At 38.8% G+C, this 21,064-nt stretch overlaps 1 long non-coding RNA gene across 1 annotated transcript in view; it reads right to left on the bottom strand.

Annotated features, from left to right (window-relative positions):
* Positions 1 to 20,495, bottom strand: part of LOC102490298 (uncharacterized) — a 52,113-nt gene extending 31,618 nt beyond the window's left edge. Inside the window, exon 1 of the long non-coding RNA XR_336712.1 lies at positions 20,420 to 20,495. This is a non-coding gene — a long non-coding RNA (uncharacterized LOC102490298). The remainder of the gene's footprint in view (positions 1 to 20,419) is intronic.
* Positions 20,496 to 21,064: the final 569 nt, after the last annotated feature.

Below are 21,064 nucleotides of genomic sequence, written 5' to 3'. Positions count from 1 at the left end.
CTGATGCACAAAGAATGAAAAAGCAATGGAAGAGAGATTGGAGATCACCTTCTCCTGCTTGCCTCTGAACACTCAAACTGAACTTTAAAAATTAGGGAGAAACTCACCATCCATCAAATGACTAGAAATCACTGCAGGGTCACAAGAAATATGGGAAAGCAAGAAAATACCTCTCCTCCAAAGAAAAAGAATAACGCCTCCTCATCCTCAGACAATATAGTGAAACTCATGGAAATGACAGAAAGGAATTTAGAATTTTCATTGTGACAAAGCTCACAGAGATCAAAGAGAAGAGAGACAATGAATCGCTGAAGAGACAAGAGAAAGGAGCTGACATGTTCTAGGAGGTAAGGAAATTCTTGCAAGATCTAAAAGAGGAAATTCACACTATAAAAAAGAATCAAATGGACCTGTAGAGATGAAGGCTATAATACAGGAAGTCAAAACCTCCCTTGAAAGTATTAAAAGCAGACTAGGTTATACAGAAAATCGAATCTCAGATGTAGAAGATAGAATCCCTAGACTAGAAAAATCCACCACAAAGACTGAGAAACTTGCCCCCCCCAAAATGAGAATAATATACAAGAAATACTAGATACCATCAAATGTCAAAACATTCAGATAATTGGTATCCCAGAAGGGGAAGAGACTCATAAGGGCATTAATAGTCTATTTAATAAAATCCTGGAAGAAAACTTTCCAAACCTAGAGAGGCATTCAAAAATCCAGTCCCAAGAAATACAAAGGACTCCCAAAAAAATCAACTGAAGAAAATCTTCTCCAAGACACATTATAGCCAGATTGACCAAAACCACAGATAAAGACAAGATACTAAGATTGGCAAGAGAGAAACATCAAGTTACCTACAAAGGATAACCCATCAGGCTGACAGTGCTCTCATTGGAAACAATGAGAATGAGGAAAGAATGGGAAAATATACTCAGGGTGTTAAGGGAAAAGCAATTTCAACCAAGAATACCGTATCCAAGAAGATTATCCTTCATATGGGAAGAAAAGACAAGAACGTTCTCAGATAAACAAAACCTGAAAGAATTTACCAACATCAGACCAGATCTCTAAGAAATTCTGCAGGGAGTGCTATACCAGGAAAATTAAATACAGTCACACAGAAATAAGAGTTCAAAAACTAAGAAAATGGTCAACTTAATTGTAGGGACAAGTCTGGAGTTGAATATTATATGCCAGAATTTAATTGAGAAGATCGAACCACAACAGAAGATAGATTAAGTACATGAGACTGACTGGTGAAATAGCATTTTATGATTTTTGACTAAAACATTGCTGATTTTCTTCTAAACTTTGTTTTCTGGTACTAAGGATTTTTGTCCTGTCTTGAGCTGCCAGTGGGCTCATGTACCCACTATTCGAACAGGATCCCAGCCTGTTTCCTGGTTTTAAGTTTTTGTTTTTATTTTTATTCATACATTAAATCACTATACATCATTTAGATTGTGAAAACACTTTACCCAGCATGATCTACACCTCAGTCGAGCCCAGTTGAAACCACCATACACATCCTCGTGTAATAAACCTTATCTGTGTCTCACAAGTGTCTTACCTTTCCATTCCCCCCCCCAAAATTTCCTGCGTTCTTCCCCTTTACATTTTAAGTATAGTTCCTTAGCATTTCTTTGATTTATTAAAGCTAAAACTGTTTTTCTTGAAATTAAAAAATAAAGTAAAAAATATGGGAGATAGTGTGGGAGGAGGGTGGAAAAGGGCAGAGTCAGAAATAGGGGTTAAAAATGAAATAAATATACATATACATACACACACATACATACACATATATGAAGCTAGAAATGGAAAATTATTGACAATAACATGTATTATTAAGCCACTATGCAGTATATTCTGGATGGAAATCACATTTTATATACTGTGACAATGCTCAGTGAATGAATGTACATTAATTCATTAAAAAATTTTTAAAATGCTAGAAAATAATAAAGGTTCAAAATGATCATGTAAATTAAATAACCTTGGGGCCAGCAGGTGCTGTGTAGGTTGGAGCACTGGACTTCTCATATGGCTGACCACAGTTCGAGTCCTGGACCTGACAGCTTGCTTTCTTTCTCTCTGGTAAGCACACATGCCCTGTAACAAACTGAAAAATAATAATTATTATCAATAAAATAATTTTAATTAAAATATTAAAAATTAATTAAGTAAACCAGTTGAAATAGGTTCTAGAACTTAGAAATCAGTTGAAGAAAAGGGGAACAAACACAACTTGCTTGATCCAGCTAATCAACCAAAATAACAAGTACAGGACAAAGAGCTTGTTTGGGGGATGATCATAAACTCAGTTTTGGACATGGTGAATATGAGATGCTTCTCAGTTAGTTGAATTTATAGGACTCAGCTTATTTAGCGAGGTCTAGACTAGGGACATATATTTTTGAAAATGAAATTCATGGATACAGTTAAAGCATGGGAGAATTTCAAGAAAGAGGATTAGTGTAATACGTGGCTGAAAGGTCTGATAAAATAATTTGACTTGGCCCTGAGGAAAACATGAGTAACTTGGCGAGAGCAGGCTTGATGACAACAGACTGAGGCAGTGATTGGCCCCCTGACAGCATGGGGAATCAGAAGGCTACACTGATTCACCCTGCCTGGAAATGCTATGCTCAAGGAAGAGTATACCTGTCTTCATGCAGAGGTAGAGAAACTCTCACACAAAAATGGTATTCTAGAAACAGGACACAGGCCATGGGCAAATAGGCAATTACAACTGTTTTATTCAACAAATGTCTATAGAATGCTTCTGCACCAGATATGCTATGCCAGATTCTGAAGATGAAGTAGTAAGTGGAACACATTTTCCCTTCCCTGTGGTGTATTAAGGTCTACAGCCATTAAAAAAAAAAAAAAAAAAAAAAAAAAAAGATGAAGTCTGGGGCCAGGAGGTGGCATGGTGGTTAAGGCAGCTGGATCCCACATGGTTGACTGCATGGTTGGAATCCCAGGCCTAGGAGCTTGAAAATCCCCAGGGTGCATATGTGTGCATGCTCAAAACTGCAAGGGAATAGAAGAGAAAGGATTGCAGCATGGCTATCCCCCCTGGGAGTTGATTTTTTCACTTTTCGCCTCTGTTTCTCTCTGGTGAACACACATGTACCCTGTAGAAAACTTAAAAAATAAATTAACTAATTAAAAATGAAATTTTTTTTAACCCTAAACCACAAGAGGAGAAAGGTTTTCTTCCAGATAGTAAGCCAGCAAGATAAATCCTGGGATACAATAAAGCCTAACTTCCTTCTTTACTTTGTCAGAGGGAACCATTTATTTTTATCAGTATTCATTCCTGGGATATAGGACTGTCAACTACCCTGCAGTCTGCATGCCAGAATCCTGGGTGCCTCACTAAAATGGGCTCCCTCTCACTAGGAATGTGGACTGCCCTTACTGTTTATTCTCAGCTATCCGACAGCAAGAAGAATCTCTCTGGGCTCCCTAAAAACTGAGTGTTTCTTAGAAACATCCCTCCTCCTGCTTCTTCCCCATCTAACTCAAATCGATCTTAGAAAGGAGACTAGGTCAGGGAATACCTTTCCTTGCAGTTCTGTGAATACCACAGATTCAAACTCACAGTTGTCAATCACACAGTGACGGAGGTTTCCTGTTTCTCTTCACATTCTCATCTGATTGTGCTGCATTTCAAACTGCAAGATAGCACAGTGATCATTTCTATTGATTGCCTTGAGTGAATAAGGGAAGCTGGGCAATTTGGTTTTCCAGGAATTTTGTAGAGGTACTGTGCCCAAGAACTACAGATAAGCAAGGTAATCTTTCCTTCAAACTAGGGACAGGTGCACCAAAACCAAAGGCATGCAGAGTCCAAGTGGGAATCTAAACTCTGGAGAGAATCAGAGGAGTTGTCTTAAATTTGGGGTATGGGTGCCAAAGACAAAGAACAGGGACTACAAAAGCCAGAGGAATAGGCACTGCCATTATGAAACTATTGACAGTTTAATTGGGGTAAGATTTGTGCTTTCTGAGATCTATCAAAGTTACAGATTACCTCCATGAGCATGAAGCAGTCTTCTTGGAGTATTAAGTCAGAGGAAGTAGGTTGTAGATAAAACGGAGAACATAATTTGTGTTCTAGTTTCCTGGAAAATTATTACTCTTGGCTGCAGGACATTCCATTGAATGGATACATTATTATTAACTTAAACATTCCTTTATTGTTGAAAATTCATATCATTTCCATTTTCTACTAATATTGTACTACGATTAACATCTTTTTATATGCATTAGTGTCTTGATTAAATATTATGGTATATCCTAAAGATAGATACAGTTGCAGAATTTCAAGAAGGAATGTAACATAATCAGATCTTTATCTTAGAAACATAGTTCCAATTAAAGTGAAAATAAATTGGAAATAGGGAGATCAAACAGGAGACTATTAGCAATAACTCAGATAAAAATTGTAATTACTGAACTAAGGAAGTGGGATGGCAATGAATACAAAGGGAAGAATGAGAGGATGGATGTCTATGCAGATGTTGTAGAGAGAGGAGAAATTCAGGTTATTTCTTGGTTTCTAGGAGCTGAACCTGTTGCGTTTAAGGTACCTATGAGATATCATGATGGAGATTCTGAGTGGCTACTTGAGATGTCCAGCTCTGGGACACAGAAGATTCATGAAATGGAAGACATTGTTGTCATTCATCTACACATAGGCGATACTTAAAATCGTAATTGCATAGATAAGATTACCAGGAACATTGTACAGAAAAAAAAGGTTAAGATAAATTCCAGTATTTTTCTTGCTTATCTGGCTTTCCTGAGAAAACCAAAATAATATGGAAGGGCAGAAGAAGGGCCTCTGTTCCTTTGAAGCAGAAGTCAGCAATAATAAAGAACCAAAATGTAACAGGATTAGAGAAACCAAGTGGAAAAGCTTCATAAATGGAATTAGAGTATTTCCTAATGCTAATGATCAGTCCAAGGAGAATAGGATTAGAAAAAAACTGGTATTGTGGCCCGCTGGTGGCATGGTGCTTAGGGCACTGGACTCCCAGATGGCCAATTGCAGTTCAAGTCCCGGACCTGGCAGCTTGCTTTCTCACTTTCCCTCTCTCTCTCTCTGGTGAGTGTATTTGCCCTATAGCAAATGAAGTAATAATAATAATAATAATAATAATAATAATAAAATAAAATAAATAATTCTTTGAAAAAACTCTCATAAATTAAATAAACTTTTAAAATTTTTAAATAAAATAAATAAGCTTAAAAAAAAAACTGGTATCAAATGTTCTTCTGACTCCTACATTTCTTCAGTAGTTCCTGTTCCCAAATGAAACAGAATTAGATTGATAGTACATTATGACTAGAATTCACAAAATCATATATATTAGATTTAATTCTGCTATATTCATTTTGACTGTTGATTAATTTTTTATGCTTACACTACCCAACACATATTTATCGGTTCTAAAAATGATACATTGGGAGGAGGGACTGATGTTGCTGCAGAGGTAAAAGGTGACTCCATGACACCAACCTACATGGAAAGGTTTCAGATTTGCATCCAGAGAAGACCTTGAGGACACTGGGCACACACATGCCCATGTTCTAGGGTGGCCTGAGACTGAGAGAGGAGTGGATTGCAGTGTCAAGAGTCTGTTGGGTGTGACTGCATGCTCGCTCTCTTGTTCATGGAAGAAATAAACTTTTAAAAGTGGATTGCAGTGTCAAGAATCTGCTGGGTGTGACTGCATGCTCGTTCTCTTGTTCATGAAAGAAATAAACTTTAAAAAATGATGTGTACATTTAGCCTTTTTTACTAGAATCATCTACAATCCTTTATAGTACTTTGTTTTATTGCCATTTCTTACTAAATATTTATTGAATTTATTTAATTTATTTAATTGAATCTAATAAATAATTTGGAAATCCTAATAGGTATTTGATAAACACTTACTGAATGAATACACTAATGAATCAATGAATCTAAAGTCTTAGAACAAAAACACAAAGATCTATCTTCCTCCTTACAAAGACATATTAATGCTGTGCTACATGGCCTGGGAGTCTTGTTGCAGCCAGAAGCCATGTGGTTTGATGGGATGTGATGGTAAACAAGATAATTAAGCACTTACTGTGTGCTAGCTGCTAAGATGAGCATGCTACATACATCTCCCCGCAGCTCAGAATCTGCACTTTCATTCATTCTCTTCTTTTTCTCCTATGGATGACTACTTCTTGTTCCTACTATCTAAGGTCAGCCTCTTCACTGACAAACTCAGCAGTAAGCATAAAAATGTTTAATAATAATCTCTTGGAGTAAAAAAAAAAATTGAATATGTTTTGATGCTACAGTTTGAATGCCTTCCATAAATTCATGTGTTGAGATTTGGTTGTGATGGGATTAAGAGAGTGAAAACTTGGACTGGCCCCATACTTCAGCAGTTAAGCACTGTGCGAAGGAAGCTGGGTCACAATTGGCTGAGTGCTGTTTAGATCCCAATGCCAGAAGCTTGAAAAACACGTGGAGACTGTGTGAGCACATGCTCAGTATATTCTTTTTTTTTGAGAGTTTTGTTTTGTTTTGTTTTGCTATAGGGCATGTGCGCTCGCCAGACAGACAGAGAGAGACAGAGAGATAGAAAGCGAGAAATCAACCCCCAGGAGGGATGGTCACGCCGCAATCCCTTCTCCTACATTCTCCTCTCGGGATCCTGGGCATGCATGCACACGCGCCCAGCATGAGTTTAAGCCACCGGGTCCAGGACGCAAACCGCGGTCGACTACGTGGGAGTCCAGCAACATAGCCATTACGCTAACTGCTGGTCCCAATGCTCAATATATTCTGATGGGAAGGAGACCTGGAGGAAAGGGGATTATGACTTGACCATGACCCACTGGAAGGTGTTTTCTCTCTTTCTGGTGTGTATACACATCTTTAGTATTAAAAAAAAAAAAAACTGAAAACTTAATCTGACTATGGTGTTGAAAGGTAAGGTCTTTTGAAGCAGGTTAGGATAAAAGTCACAGGGTAAGCCCAACATGACTAACTCCTGGTGGGTTTACACAGAGAGGGAATGAGACCAGCACAGAGCCACATGCACACAGTTGCACACCCTCCTGCCTTCCACCCTGTTGTGATGCAGCCAGCACCTCAGCAGATGTGGTCCCCGGACCTTGGACCTCAAAACTGTAAGATGAATAAACCTCAACTCCCTTAAGCTACCTTGACTCAGATATTTTGTTACTAGCAACAGGATGAACTAGAAGAGCTGATTTCTGTCATGTAAATAGCGCTACCATGGCTTATTTCAAGCTCTGACTATGATACCACTGAACTTGGAATCAGGAAGAGATGCTAATAACTTGCCCTTGGGAGCCCATAAGAGCAGGGCTCAGACCACCACCACAGATGCTAGACCCCACTCCCTCTGGTCACCCAAGGATGTTGCTTTACCAATTCTGCCTTACTGCTTCTGAAATAACAATTCCCCTCTGCTGGAGTTGCCTCATCAGTCTATGAATATACTATTTCTCCCACTGAAAACCAACAAACCTACTTACCCCTAGTTCCATCTCCAATTATTATGCTGTTTTATAGGGTGGGAACCCCAATTAATAGCAGGTTGGACAGAGGCATGCGTAAAACAACTGGAGGTTTACAAATTGCATGGAGTGTAGTGGTTGGGGACTTGGGGGCGGGGGGAGCAGTCTCAGCCTAAGGGATCTTATCTTATTCTCAGGTAGCTATGGTCAGAACTCAATTTGACTTTGAGGACACTCGGCTGGTGTCCACTGCAGAAATGAATGCTTGCTTGCTCTTGGGATCACACAGGTGATCTGTTTTGTGTGTGCTAGGATAAATGTGGCTTTTGTTTTTCTTACTCATTACTCATCAGCAGTGGTGGACACTTAGTTCCCTATACTACTTCCCTCCCCTGGTATCTCTCCACCCCTTCTGACTGCTCCTAAGCATCCAGTGTTGTTTCTTCCCCCTCTTCTGACTTTTTAGTGCTGGGGTCTCAGGGCTCATTCCATGGACTTTTTTCTTCCATTTATATACCCTCCCTTGGGTACTTGCCTCATGGTTTTAAATGTCATCTGTAAAAAGACAACTCTTAAATTTACATATCAACTTCAAACCTTGCCCCTGAACTCCTGACTCATATGCAACTGCTTTTTCTTTCTTCAACATTTAAACTCAAATGTCTAATAGGAATCTCAAATTTATGACAGAAACTAGGCCTCTGCTTCTGCCCAGCCCTACCTGTTCCACCTGGGTTCTGGGCCATCCCAGCTAGTGGCATCCTTCCTATTGCTCAAGCCAAAAATTGGTCACCACTGACTCCTCCATGGGATCCGATGGGATCTTGGGCACGCACGCACACGTGCCCAGTGTGAGTTTTAAGCCACCAGGTCTGGGACGCGAACCACGGTTGACTATGTGGAAGTCCAGCGACATAGCCATTATGCTAACTGCTGGTCCCAGCATGAAGGATTTTTAACAAAGTGATGTGCGTGCAACTGTATGTTCATGTGATTGTAGTTGTAGACAACTAAGGGAGAAAAAAGGAGCTTAAACCATAATATTTGCCAGTCTCAAAAATGATCTTATTTATTCTGCACCATAGTTTAAGAAAATAATTTAAGAATTAAGTAGTCTATCTTTTGTGAACTTTGAAATGAGAAAGAGAAACATTGAGATACAGTTCAGAAAATGAGACATCTCTACTTGAAGGAAATGGGAACAGGAAGGAAGCAATCTAAAACAGAAGTCAAACATTGGTGGAAAGAAATGCAACTAGAACCATTCTAGGCAAGTTAAGCATATGCATGTGGGCACATACACATGGTCACCACACCAAATTGCACTGCTAGAATGGAAGGCTTGATGCATGACGAGCTGTCACTGAGTATACTGACTGTCCTGGTACTCGCAGACTTCCACACACTGGGTTATCATAGTTCATATTTGCCATTGCATATGCAGAATGGCTCTTGCTGAGCTGTTTTAGTACACAGTGGCCAGAGAGTGGGCACCACTATGCCCAGAACACAGTGGCTGCAATGGAGCATGAAGGCTGATGAACCTGGGCTGCCTAAGAGTGTACAGACTGTGAGAATACAGGCTGGCACATGCTGGACTGCCATGTGTGTTCTGGTCTGTTAAGCTGTTTACTATCCACTGGGATGTCATGGTACATGCAGAGTGCTGCAAAATTTTCCACCAGGGCCCCACGTAAAATGGCTGCTGTGGTTCATGCAAGACCGCCATGGCACTTGCAGAAGGTTATTATGCACATGGGCAATAGATCTCGAACCATTACAGGCTGTCGTGATAGACACATTCTAACATATGCTGGGATGTTATGGCAAATATAAGCTTCTCACGAAAGACCAACACATACTGATGCTGCACAGTATGAAACGGCTCTCAATGTGCATGCGAGCTGACACATGCAGTGCTGTCATACATATAATTGGCAGTCACGGCGCGTGCTAACTGATACACAGGGTCTGTCACTGTATATAACAGACGGGCACTGTACATACACACTGACCTACTTTGGACTGATATGGCTTATAGGGGACCATTATGGCACTTATAAACAAACTTTAATGTCAACTGGGTTGAGCAGGCTGACACATCGCAGATGCTCATAGTATTTATGGGCTGCCAGCATGCAGGCAACTAAAATAAGCTAGCCAAAGAAATTTCCCATTTTATATCCCAATGACGTATGTCTCTAGCTCTTAAATTAAACAACCATAGAAGTGCTAATAATAATACATTGAGTTCAAGCAAAGTTATAAAGTACATCCTTACATTAAAAGTCCTACCATTCCAGGGAAGCATCAAATAGTTGATTAATCATATTCCTTTCCCCCAACTTGTATGGGCAAATATCTTTGATATTCATTTTTCTTTCAGTAACTTGATTTATATATTTTTTACTTTTCTAGGCAGATGGTAATAAACATACTGTGTTTTCTCTAACAGATACTTTCATTTCCTACACACAGAGTATACTGTGTTTATACCAATACTTCGCAATATTTATCTGTCACCTTTCAAGACTAAATATATTTGTAACGTTTAAAGAAGTGATTGATCATTTTTAAAAAGTTTTAATTGTCAAAACAAGATAATAAAATATACATTTTATGGATATAAATTTTATGATACAGAAAGATTATTTATAAGACAATATATAATAATATCCTAGCACTTTGGTGTGTATAACAAACTTTTGCACTCACTGGAGAGAGACAGAGATAAGGAAAGTAAAAAAATCACTTTCCAGAGGGGATGGCCACGCAGAAATCTCCTAATCTCTAATCTCCTCTCAGGATTTTGAGTACAAATGCACATGTGCCCAGCATGATTTTCAAGCCACCGGGCCAACGACTAGAACTGCAGTCGGCCATGTGAGAGTCTAGCGTCTTAACCTCCGTGCCATCTGCTGGACCCCAAAATAAAAGTTTTTCTAAGAATCAAGGGGCCAGCAGGTAGTGTAATGGTTAAGGAGCTGTACTCCTACATGGTCAACCACGGTTCAAGTCCTGGACCTGGTGGTTTGAAACTCACACCAGGTGCATGTGCATGTGTGCCCAAAAATCCCAAAAGGAAAAGGGAATGTGACATGGCCATCCTCCCAGAGGTTGATTTCTCACTTTCCCTCTCACTGTCTCTTTCTGTCTCTCTCTCCTATCTGGCAAGCACATGCACCTTATAGCAAAAATAAATAAATAAATAAATTTAAAAATTTTTTAAAAAGGATCAAATACAGTGCAATGTTACAAACAATATAAATTATATTTTATCTGCCAAGGGTTCTGACAACCTGACTTCACATCTCCATCAGCATAAGCCACTGGATGTGCTGAAGTGGCATTTATACCTCTATTTTGGTGGTTAAAATGAGTTTAAAATAAACACATCCTGAGTTGCAACAGTCCAGCGAACATGGTGAAGAGAGGATAGGATGGGATGGCCAAGTGTGACCAGTGCCATGGTGACCCACTGGCCAGGAGGTGGCTTGATTATGGCTCTAGACTCCCACATAGCCAACCATGGTCGAATCCTTGACCCGGTGGCTTGAAAACCACGCCAGGCACATGTGTGTGCATGTTCAAAATCTCAGAAGGACAATGGTGGAGAAAAGATTGTGGCACGGGCATCCCCCCGTGGGGGTTGGGCAGGGGTGTGATTTCTCACTTTCCTTCTCACTGTCTCTAAGAGCACACATACCCTATGGCAAAAACCTTAAAACAAACAAAAACACTATGGAGGTAAGCATGCATCATGGAAAAAAACACATTTAAGATTAGGTTTGGGGACCAACAGTTAGCGTAATGGCTATGTCGCTGGACTCCCACATAGTCGACCGTGGTTCGCGTCCCGGACCCAGTGGCTTAAAACTCACGCCGGGCGCATGTGTGTGCATGCCCAAGATCCTGAGAGGAGAATGGAGGAGAAGGGATTGTGGCATGACCATCCCCCCTGGGGGGTGATTTCTCGCTTTCTGTCTCTCTGTCTTTCTCTGTCTGTCTGGCGAGCGCATGTGCCCTATAGCAAAAACCTCTCCAAAAAAAAAAAAGACTAGGTATGGAAGCTTATAGTTGATTTACTTGTTAAGTTTATTTATTTACTTCTTCCATGAGAGAGAGACAGAGGCAGAGCGATAGCATCCCCCCCAACCAGTGTCTCAATGTACAATCCCACCTCCAGCTGCAGCTGGCCCTGGACTAGGGACACATATACACCTGGTGTACTAAGGGAGGTCTCTGGATATGAACCAGGAACCTTCCCATGAAGGTTAGCCTCACATAGTGTCATATTTTCTATTGCCGAGTCCCCATCTGACCCTCAACTTTCATGACTTTTAGAGATTACAGGTCAGTTATTTGCCTCATGTCTTTCCATTTTGATGCATCTGATATCTCATGACCCGACTCAGTATGGATTTGGCAGACATATCGCAAAATAATGCTGTGTTCTTGCCATGGCATCCTATCAGCTTATACAGGATTTCAATTTGTCTCATTACTAATGATATTTGCTTTGATGATTTGTTTAAGATAGTTTACGCTACCTTTTTTTTTTTCACTGTGAAGTTACTTTTTTTTCCTTTCAAAGTGGTAAGTATTTTATGATGAGGTTTTTTGAAACTGTGTAAATAAAATATTGCTTATCAAATTTTCCTTTTTTATTAATATTAGAATGGACTACTGTTCCCTATTTTATTTGATGAATTATAAAGCTTTACTTTCATGATTTATTCTGGTGTTCATATATGATGACCTTCAAGATGGCGCCTCCATCTTTTTAACATGTGTCACCATTCTCTGAGAAGTCCTTTGCTTTCTGGTACTTAGAAGCTAGGATCTAGGTATTACATGTCCTCATTGCTACTGAGGTGAAGACTTCAGCCCCTTCAGTCAACACAGCTATACATACAATTACATCTATTGATACATTTACTTTAAAAAAATCTTTCTGTATTTATACAAGTCCTTATATTCATTCCAATATTTCCAATTACAATCTAACATTTTAGGCTTATTTTAGTTTTCGTCCTTTTCATATTACTGACTCTCTTCTGTGACAATGAGAAAATGTACTTCTATTATTCTTACTGTATTTTCTTATTTAATCAACTCTGTGGCATGTAACAGAGCTTCTCTTATTCTTCCTATCCTCTTCCCTACAAGGATGTTATCCTTGCTCTGGTGCCAGCGTTCCATGCCAGGAAGCCTGTCTGTGTGGATACCCTCCTCACCCCACCTGGTTTTTGTTATCCCATGGCAGACATTACTCCATGAAAACACCTTTCACATTCTACTCTGGAACTGACCTCCTATTACTGCATGCCCTTCTCACACTACTCTGACTCTGGCACCATGCCGGGCATCTTATGTATTCTTGAATGTGCTACTGAGCCTACATATTTGGTAGACTAGAATGGGCATAAACAAGGGAATTTTAAATTTTCTACTGTGCTGTTAAATAGCCCAGTAGAGTTGCTTTATCGAGACACACTGGCTGCCAATTTAATAACCATATTAAAACATGAATACATATTGAGACTATCTTGTCAATCAGGTATTAGGGCAGCTCTTCACTCATAAAAGCAACTTTGAAGTTATCTCTCTTTATTAGATGTCTGGTATATAACACGTGTTCAAATGGTATTTATTGAATAATTGGCATGGATGCTGAATCAATGGCCCTCTTGAGATACCTTCTCTGTTCTAGGTTCCCAGGCAGGCACTGCAGAAACACAACAACGAGTAAGATACATTTCCCACTCTCAGGAGATAATGTATAGGCTGAGATAAACAGGGAACTACCTGAGAGGTATAAAGTGTTATGACAGAATCTATGAAGAAATATGAGAAAGGAAAAGTTTATCTAGAAACAATCTCTTAGAGGAAGTGTCACTTGAGCCAATTACTGGCAAGTTAGCTAAGCTTTTCATGGGTGGTGAAAGCAGAGAAGTTGTCCAGACTAAAGTACAGTGGAGCCAAGGTAAGAACAGAGTAAAAACTCCAGCATAAATTTGGCGAAGGAGAAGAACAAAGCATGGCTAAAGCAACACTACACTGGGAAACGTGGCTGGAGATAAGCCTGCAAAGTAAGGCTGAATAAGAATATACAATTCCTAAAAGATTAGCTTGGCCATCAGATTAGTTCTACTAGTACTTTTTAGTACTAAAATCAAGCAAACACATGAAAACAGGATCACTAAACAAAATCTATTACCTAAGGGCCCTAATTGTGAACCAAAGAGCTTCCTACTGAACCATCAATGATCTGCTTGCTTAACAGGGGGCAAAAGGCTTAGAGGAATTATGACTCTAGTTGATAATTTTTCTGATAGGATATCAGAAAAGTCATAATGGAGGATCTATTGCCAAGTGAAATAGGCCAAGATATGAAAGAAAGATGTTGTATGTATCCACTTAATAAGTACCGACTATCCGCACTCTCTGGTAGAGATAGAAATACTGGAGGGCATAAAAGCAGTGAAAATAGTTAACAATAATAAGACAGTGTGGAATGCGGTGGGAGAAGAGAAGAGTATATAGAAAGACAGCAAGAAAACAATTAGAGAGGCATGACATTAGTGCGACACAGATATGGTTTATTACCTGTTGATGATGACATGTATAGTTTTCTCAACTGTATTGGTCTGAGAAGTATTTCATGTTGGGTAAAGTCTTTTTACAAGCAAAATGATAAACAGTGATTGATTGTTTAAAAAATAATTGGAATAATAATAATAATCGGGAGGAAAAGGAAAAGCTACTGGATGATGAAAATGGGGATTTTAATGTCTCTGTATTGACTGATATGCATGGTATTCCTTCTGGTAAAAGAAATGTAATACACTGTAAAGTTATATGTGATTCAATGTAATATAAACAAGATTTATGATAATAAATAAATAAGTCATAATGCACAGAAAAATATGTTGTGACTTTTCTGACAACCCAATATATTTTGTGGTAAATATTAATACAAATTAGGATGTTGCTAACAATACCTTATGTTGTCATCCTACACTGAAATGAAAAATGTCTCTACATTCTCAAATTAAAGAAAATGTGTAAGTTTTGAATTAAAAGGCCAATAGAGAGGTTAAAAGATCCTAAAACAGACCCAATAAGAGTGGAAGGGGCTGATCTGACTAGTTAATTCTAGATTTACTTGGAAGTGTATCCTGTCAGAAACAAACCTCTATTTTGAATGGCTGACCACAATAAAAAGTACTTCTCATCTAAGAATCTAATGCAAATATCCCTAGATATGGTTGTCATCAACCTGTCATTGAGGGTCACAGGATCCTTCTATCTTGTAGTTGTACCTTTCTCTAGGGCTTCTGAGTTCTCTGCGTTTATTAAGAGGATAAAGAAAAGAGCAGATATAATGTTTTTTTTCTGATATTACTTCTCCAATTCGCTGACACCAGCTAACTGTACAACAATTCAACTCCATTCTGACACTAAGAACTTAAAGAAGCAGACTTTCCAGATGGCGGGCTCAGTCCCACAAGACCACCCTCACTTCAGGCACGAGCTGCATGTCCTGGATTGCCCCCAGGACTTCTGACTGACTGACTATATATCAGGGATCACCTCAGTCTCGTCAGGCTTGATATTTTGCTAGAATGACTCAAGGAACTCAGGAAAGTGTTGTGCTTGCTGTTATGTGTTTGTTATAAAGGCTGTAACTCAGGAACAGCAGATGGAAAAGATGCATAGGATAAGGGATGGGAGGAGCAGTGGAGACCTTCCACACACCCCTCTCGATAAGCTCATCTTCCTAGCAACTTGCTCTGTTCACCAACCCACAGGATCTCTGAGCCCTACTCCTTAGGGGTTTTTTTCTTTCTTTCTTTCTTTTTTTTTTTTTAATTTTTCCATAGGGCATGTGTGCTTGCCAGAGAGAGACAGAGAGAGACACAAAGAGAAAGTGAGAAATCATCTTGCCATGGGGTGGGGGGGCGGGGGGAATGGCCAGCCACACTACAATCTCTTCTCCACTCTCCTTTTGGGATTTTGGAGACACATGCACATGCACCTAGTGTGTTTTTCAAGCTGTGGGGTCTGGGACTAGGCCTGTGCTCAGATAAAAGAGGAAATAGCTTTGTTGATGAGTTTGAAGTCACTGCACCGTGCTGTGCCGCAGTCATTCTAAATTAAAGTTGTCCCAGTATACTGGCTGCTCCGATCTTCGTCCCTTCTCCTCCAGCAGTAACTAATGCACTGCAAATGACACAATGATTCTCTAGCTCAGTTTTGTTTTGTTTTGTTTTTGTTTGTTTGTTTGTGTTTGCCATGGGGTGTGTGTACTCACCAGACAGAGACAGAGACAGAGAGACAGAGAGGGAAAATGAAAAAATCATCTGTCAGGGGAATGGTCACACTGCAATCCTCTCTCCTCCATTCTCCTTTTGGGACTTTTAGGCATGCATGCACACATGCCTGGTGTGATTTTCAATCCAGCAGGTGTGGGACTCAAACCATAGTCAGCCATGTGAGAGTCCAGTGCCCTAACTGCTATGCCATGTATTGACCCCTCTATTCAGTTTTAGTGGCACAATCAAAATAATGTCCAGGTTATCAGCAGGGAGAATTAAGAGGAATTAATCCATCCTGTTCTTGAATACCTAGGGTATCCTACACAACAGATTCCTAGGCCTTCTGTAAACAGTATTGCAAGGTCTGCACTACATCTGTGCAAAAGGTGTCCCCTAGCGTGGTGCAGGGCATAACCTGTGCAACTACAGCTGGCAGCCTGCTTCCCAGTCTAGATAAATAATTAGCGGAAAGGAGAGAACATAAGATGTGTATAGAAACTACAAAAAAAAAGAAAAATTTCAAATCAAAACCTTTTCTGCCTTCTCAGAGAAATTAGAGAACACATAGTCTTTGAATCCAAACATCAATGAAAAGATTAAAAGATCAAAATTAACTAAAAATAATACAGTAAGGAGGTAGGAGGTCCTGTCACAGGAAGCTGATTTGACCTGCTGGTTTTATATTTTATTTGAAGACACAAATTTGCAATAATAATTGAGAACCTATCATAAAGAAGAATAATAAAAAGAGATTTGACCAGCAGATGTAATAACTGCCATAAAACCTACAAAATCAAATAACATGGTGCCAGTGTAAAATGAGGAAATAAATCAATAGGAACAGAAAAGAGAGCCCAGAAACAGATCCAAGTACAAATATTATTTTAGTATTAAAACCATGACATTTAAAGTCTGTGAAGAAATGACTGCTGATTAGAAAAAATGGCTTTTGAGTTCTAGCCTCTCTATTTGGGAGAAGATAAAGGTAAATCTCTATAGCATAGAAAAAATAAATTTCAGTGGCTTGATAATCTAAGAGAAGAACTTAAAATTGGGTAAACACTAAGAGAAACCAAAGAGCATGGTTTTATTACCTTAGAGAATGACAGAAGACTGAGAGGTTGTAAAAAAGATTGGCTAATTTTACACAAAAGCTAAAGCTTTCTCAACTGCTTAAGAAACTTTACAAAATTATTGGAACCAGCAGTTAGCGTAATAGCTATGTCGCTGAACTCCCATGTAGTTGATTGTGGTTCGAGTCCTGGACCCGGTGGCTTAAACTCACGCTGTGTGCATGTGTATGCGTGCCCAAGATCCCAAGAAGAGAATGGAGGAGAAGGGACTGCAGCATGGCCATCCCCCCTGCGGGGTGATTTCTTGCCTTCTGTCTCTCTCTGTCTTTCTGATGAGCACACATGCCCTATAGCAAAAACCTCTCCAAAAAGACAAAAGAAACTTTACAAAATTATAAGAAAAATAAATAACAGTAAGAAGAATTTTTGCATAGCAGATAATAGATAGGCATTTTATATGTAGCATTTAAATCTCATAATTATTCCACTGTGAGAAAAATTATCTGTGCTTTACAGTTGTTAAAGACCAAGGACTACTGTGAGTTAAATAACTTCATCAAGGGTCCACAGATAGTAAGTAACAAGTGAAGACTTATAACCAAACTTTAACTAGCACAATACACTGCCTCTCTGATATACAAAAAGTTGGAAAAATATTTGCATCATAAAATATTCAATAAAATAATACCTAAAATGCCTATAGAACTCTTACATATTATTTTTAAAAGGACAAACTAACTCAGTAGAAAAAAGTGAGAAGAAGATGTAGACTGGATTGAAAAACCATAGAACATACATACTATGGACTATTACTCAGCCATAAGAAACAACAAGACCTTATGATCTTGGGACCAGCAGTTAGTGTAATGGCTATGTTGCTGAACTCCCATGTAGTTGACTGTGGTTCAAGTCCTGGACCCCGCAGCTTAAACTCACGACAGGCGCGTGTGCGTGCATGCCCAAGATCCTGAGAGGAGAATGGAGGAGAAGGGATTGAAGTGTGGCCATTTCCCCTGGGGAGTGATTTCTCATGTTGTCTCTCTGTCTCTCTCTGTCTCGCACACATGCTCTATAGCAAAAAGCTTTCCCCCCCGAAAAAAAAAGACCCTATGATCTCATTCAAAGTAGATGAATATAGAAGACTCAAAGCTGCACAAAATGAACCAGACTTTGAAGGACACACACTGCATATTGTACTCCATGTGTACTGAATGTCTGCACTCTATGGCAGAAATTGAAAGATCCAAAGATATGATAAGCAGAGAGGATAAGCATAGATACCAGAGACTGTAGGAAGGAGAGTGGATGATAGAGAGTGGGTGGTAGAGGGAGAGTATGAGGTGCAAAGGGAAGAAATATTTAACAAAGAAAAAAATGTAAAGTTCTCTGTTGGAAAAAAATACATATTGTATACATTATAATGGAGACTTTATGTGAAATTAATCTGAAAAAAATTTAAATATATAAAAAGAATTATATATTAATAAAGGAATATACATATTTTCAAAGGCCAACTTGGCAAATAACCAAGGAAATGGTAATGAACTAAAAATGAAAATGATAGGGTTTTTTAGAATTATTTAATTTTATTTATTATTATCATTATTATTTTAAATGTGCTACAGGGCATGTATGCTCACCAGAAAGAGAGAGAGAGAGAGAGAGAGAGAGAGAAAGCAAACTACCAGATCTGGGACTCAAACCATGCATGGTCATGTGGGAGTCTAGCACCTTAATCACCACACTACCTGTTGGCCCCAATGTCAGGTTTTAACATATGTCATACTTGGTAATGAAATGGAGGGTGAGGCAATATGATTTTCCACTGATAGAATTATAAGGGTACATATTTAGAGAACACTTTAGAAATACTGGCTATTATTTTTAATGTGTATATTTATGGCCCAGTTTTTCAGTTCAAGGAATATTGCCTAGAGTAGCCCAAAATTTTTCAAGATTTCTGTATAATTTTTTGCAGTATTATTTAATAATGAAAAACTAAAAATAAACTATTAAGAGGCAGTTAAATAAAAGATGTCATACACATAAAATAGAAAATCTGTATTTCTTAAAAGTCAAATGAAAATCAAACATCTTACATTGTCCAGAGTGTGCTGCTAAAACAAGTGGCACTATGCTCACTAGATTGCTAAAAAGAAAGACAGGGGCCAAACGATGGTGAAGCACTAAAAAATGACACTCTTCAAGGCAATCCCACAGGAAGGTTCCTAGACTAAGTCCAGAAACCTCCATAAGTATGCCAGGCATGAACTTGTCCATAATCTTCGGCTGACTTAAGACTGGAGGTGGATCACAGCATTAAGATCCTGTTGAGAGTGACTTTCTCTCTCAGAAGAAATAAGTAAATAAACTTTTCAAAAAATACCAAGTTTAGGAAAATGTGGAGAAGGAAAAGTAGCAATTTTCAAACATTGACTGGTACGAACGGATTAGTCAATGTTCTCCAGAGGAAAAGAACCAGGATGTGTATGAGTAGGGAGATAATTGTTTTAAGGATTGGCTAATGCAGTTGTGAAGGCTAGCAAGTTCAAACTTCCCAGGAGACCCAGGGAAGAGCTGCAGTCAGAGTCTGAAGGCAATCTGTCCCAGAACTATTCTTCCTCTAGGTAAATCAGGCCATGAACTGATTAGATGAGGCCCACCTATATAGTGAAGAGTAATCAGCTTTACTCAAGGTCCACTGATTTAATGGCTTGAAAAAGCAAACAAACAAACAAACAAACAAAAACAAACAAAAAAAACCTCTCAGCATGTGAACATGCAGGCCTAAAATCCCAAGAGGAGAATGGAGGAGAAGGGATTGCGGAATGGCCAAGCCCCTGTGAGGTGCTCTCTCACTTTCCCTTTTTCTCCCTCTCTCTCTCTGTCTCTCTGGCAAGTGCACATATCCTACAGCAAATTTAAAAATACAATTTAAAAATACTTGCACATAGACATGGAGGATAATATTTGACTAAGTATCTGGGTACTGTGGTCTAGCAAAATTGACACATAAAGTCAACCATAAGGGGGTATAAACGGTCTTTGGAAATGTCTTTGATATGTACATCAAAGCTAAATACTACAATACTCTATGACCCAGTAATTCCATCCTTCATTTCATAGTCAACAGAAATGTATATGTATGATTCCCCAAATTCATGATCAAGAATGTTCGCAGTAGCACTTCACACTAGAAACTACTCCAAAGACCTGCAAAAGTGCTATGGGTAAACATATTGAGGTGTGGTCACACAGTGGAATACTGGACAACAATGAGAATTAACAGTCTACAACTTCATACCACAACATGGAAATGCCTGAAATACATGACAGAATAAAAGAAGCCAGACATAAAAGTACACAGACTTTATTACTGCCATGGTTGTTTTTATTCCAATTATTAAAAAAAAAAAAAAGAAAAACACTAGACAAACTCATCACTCCTGCTGTAGTCATCATAATTAGAGTACTTACAAGAAAGGGGCACAGGAAGTCTTCTGCAGTGCTGGTAGTGTCCTGGGTTACTTTTGCTGTTGTTTTAATCTGGGAACTGGTTACCTAAAGGGTGGAGGTTTGTGAAAATTCATAGAGATGTATAATTGTGGTATGTGTGGTTTTATGTATGTAAGCAGTATTCCTATAACATATCTTTTAAAGTAAAACAACACGTATTTCTAAATATTAATGTATCTATATTTACCTATAATTAGTATATGGATAGATAAAAATATCAAGTTTGGAGGATTTCGACCACCAAAGATCCTCTGCCCAGACTTCATCTCCTGCTCTTCAGTCTAGCCAGGAGCCAGTTAGAGCACCCTACGTATTCTGTCTCTTTCCATCTCTCAATTTTTAACTTTTAAACAATTTTTAAACTTAGCTCTCTGCTGCTCTTTTGTCTTTCTAATTCTTACCTTTCCCCCTGCTCCCATAGGATAAGCCAATCAGCAGCCATCTATATTTGAGTTCTGAGAGGCCCCCGGCATGCTGCTTGGTTATAATTTTTTGACAAAATAAAAATTTTCTTCTCTTTTTTTTAATGTTATTTTTTGCTATTCTTTTTTCTTTTCTTTATACCTTTCTCACTTTTCGGCTCAGACTCCATACACTGATTATCTA

This window comes from Tupaia chinensis, unplaced genomic scaffold, assembly GCF_000334495.1.
Source record: "Tupaia chinensis unplaced genomic scaffold, TupChi_1.0 Scaffold142134_1, whole genome shotgun sequence".
Lineage (NCBI taxonomy): Eukaryota > Metazoa > Chordata > Mammalia > Scandentia > Tupaiidae > Tupaia > Tupaia belangeri.
This window is presented reverse-complemented; position numbering and strand designations above follow the sequence as displayed.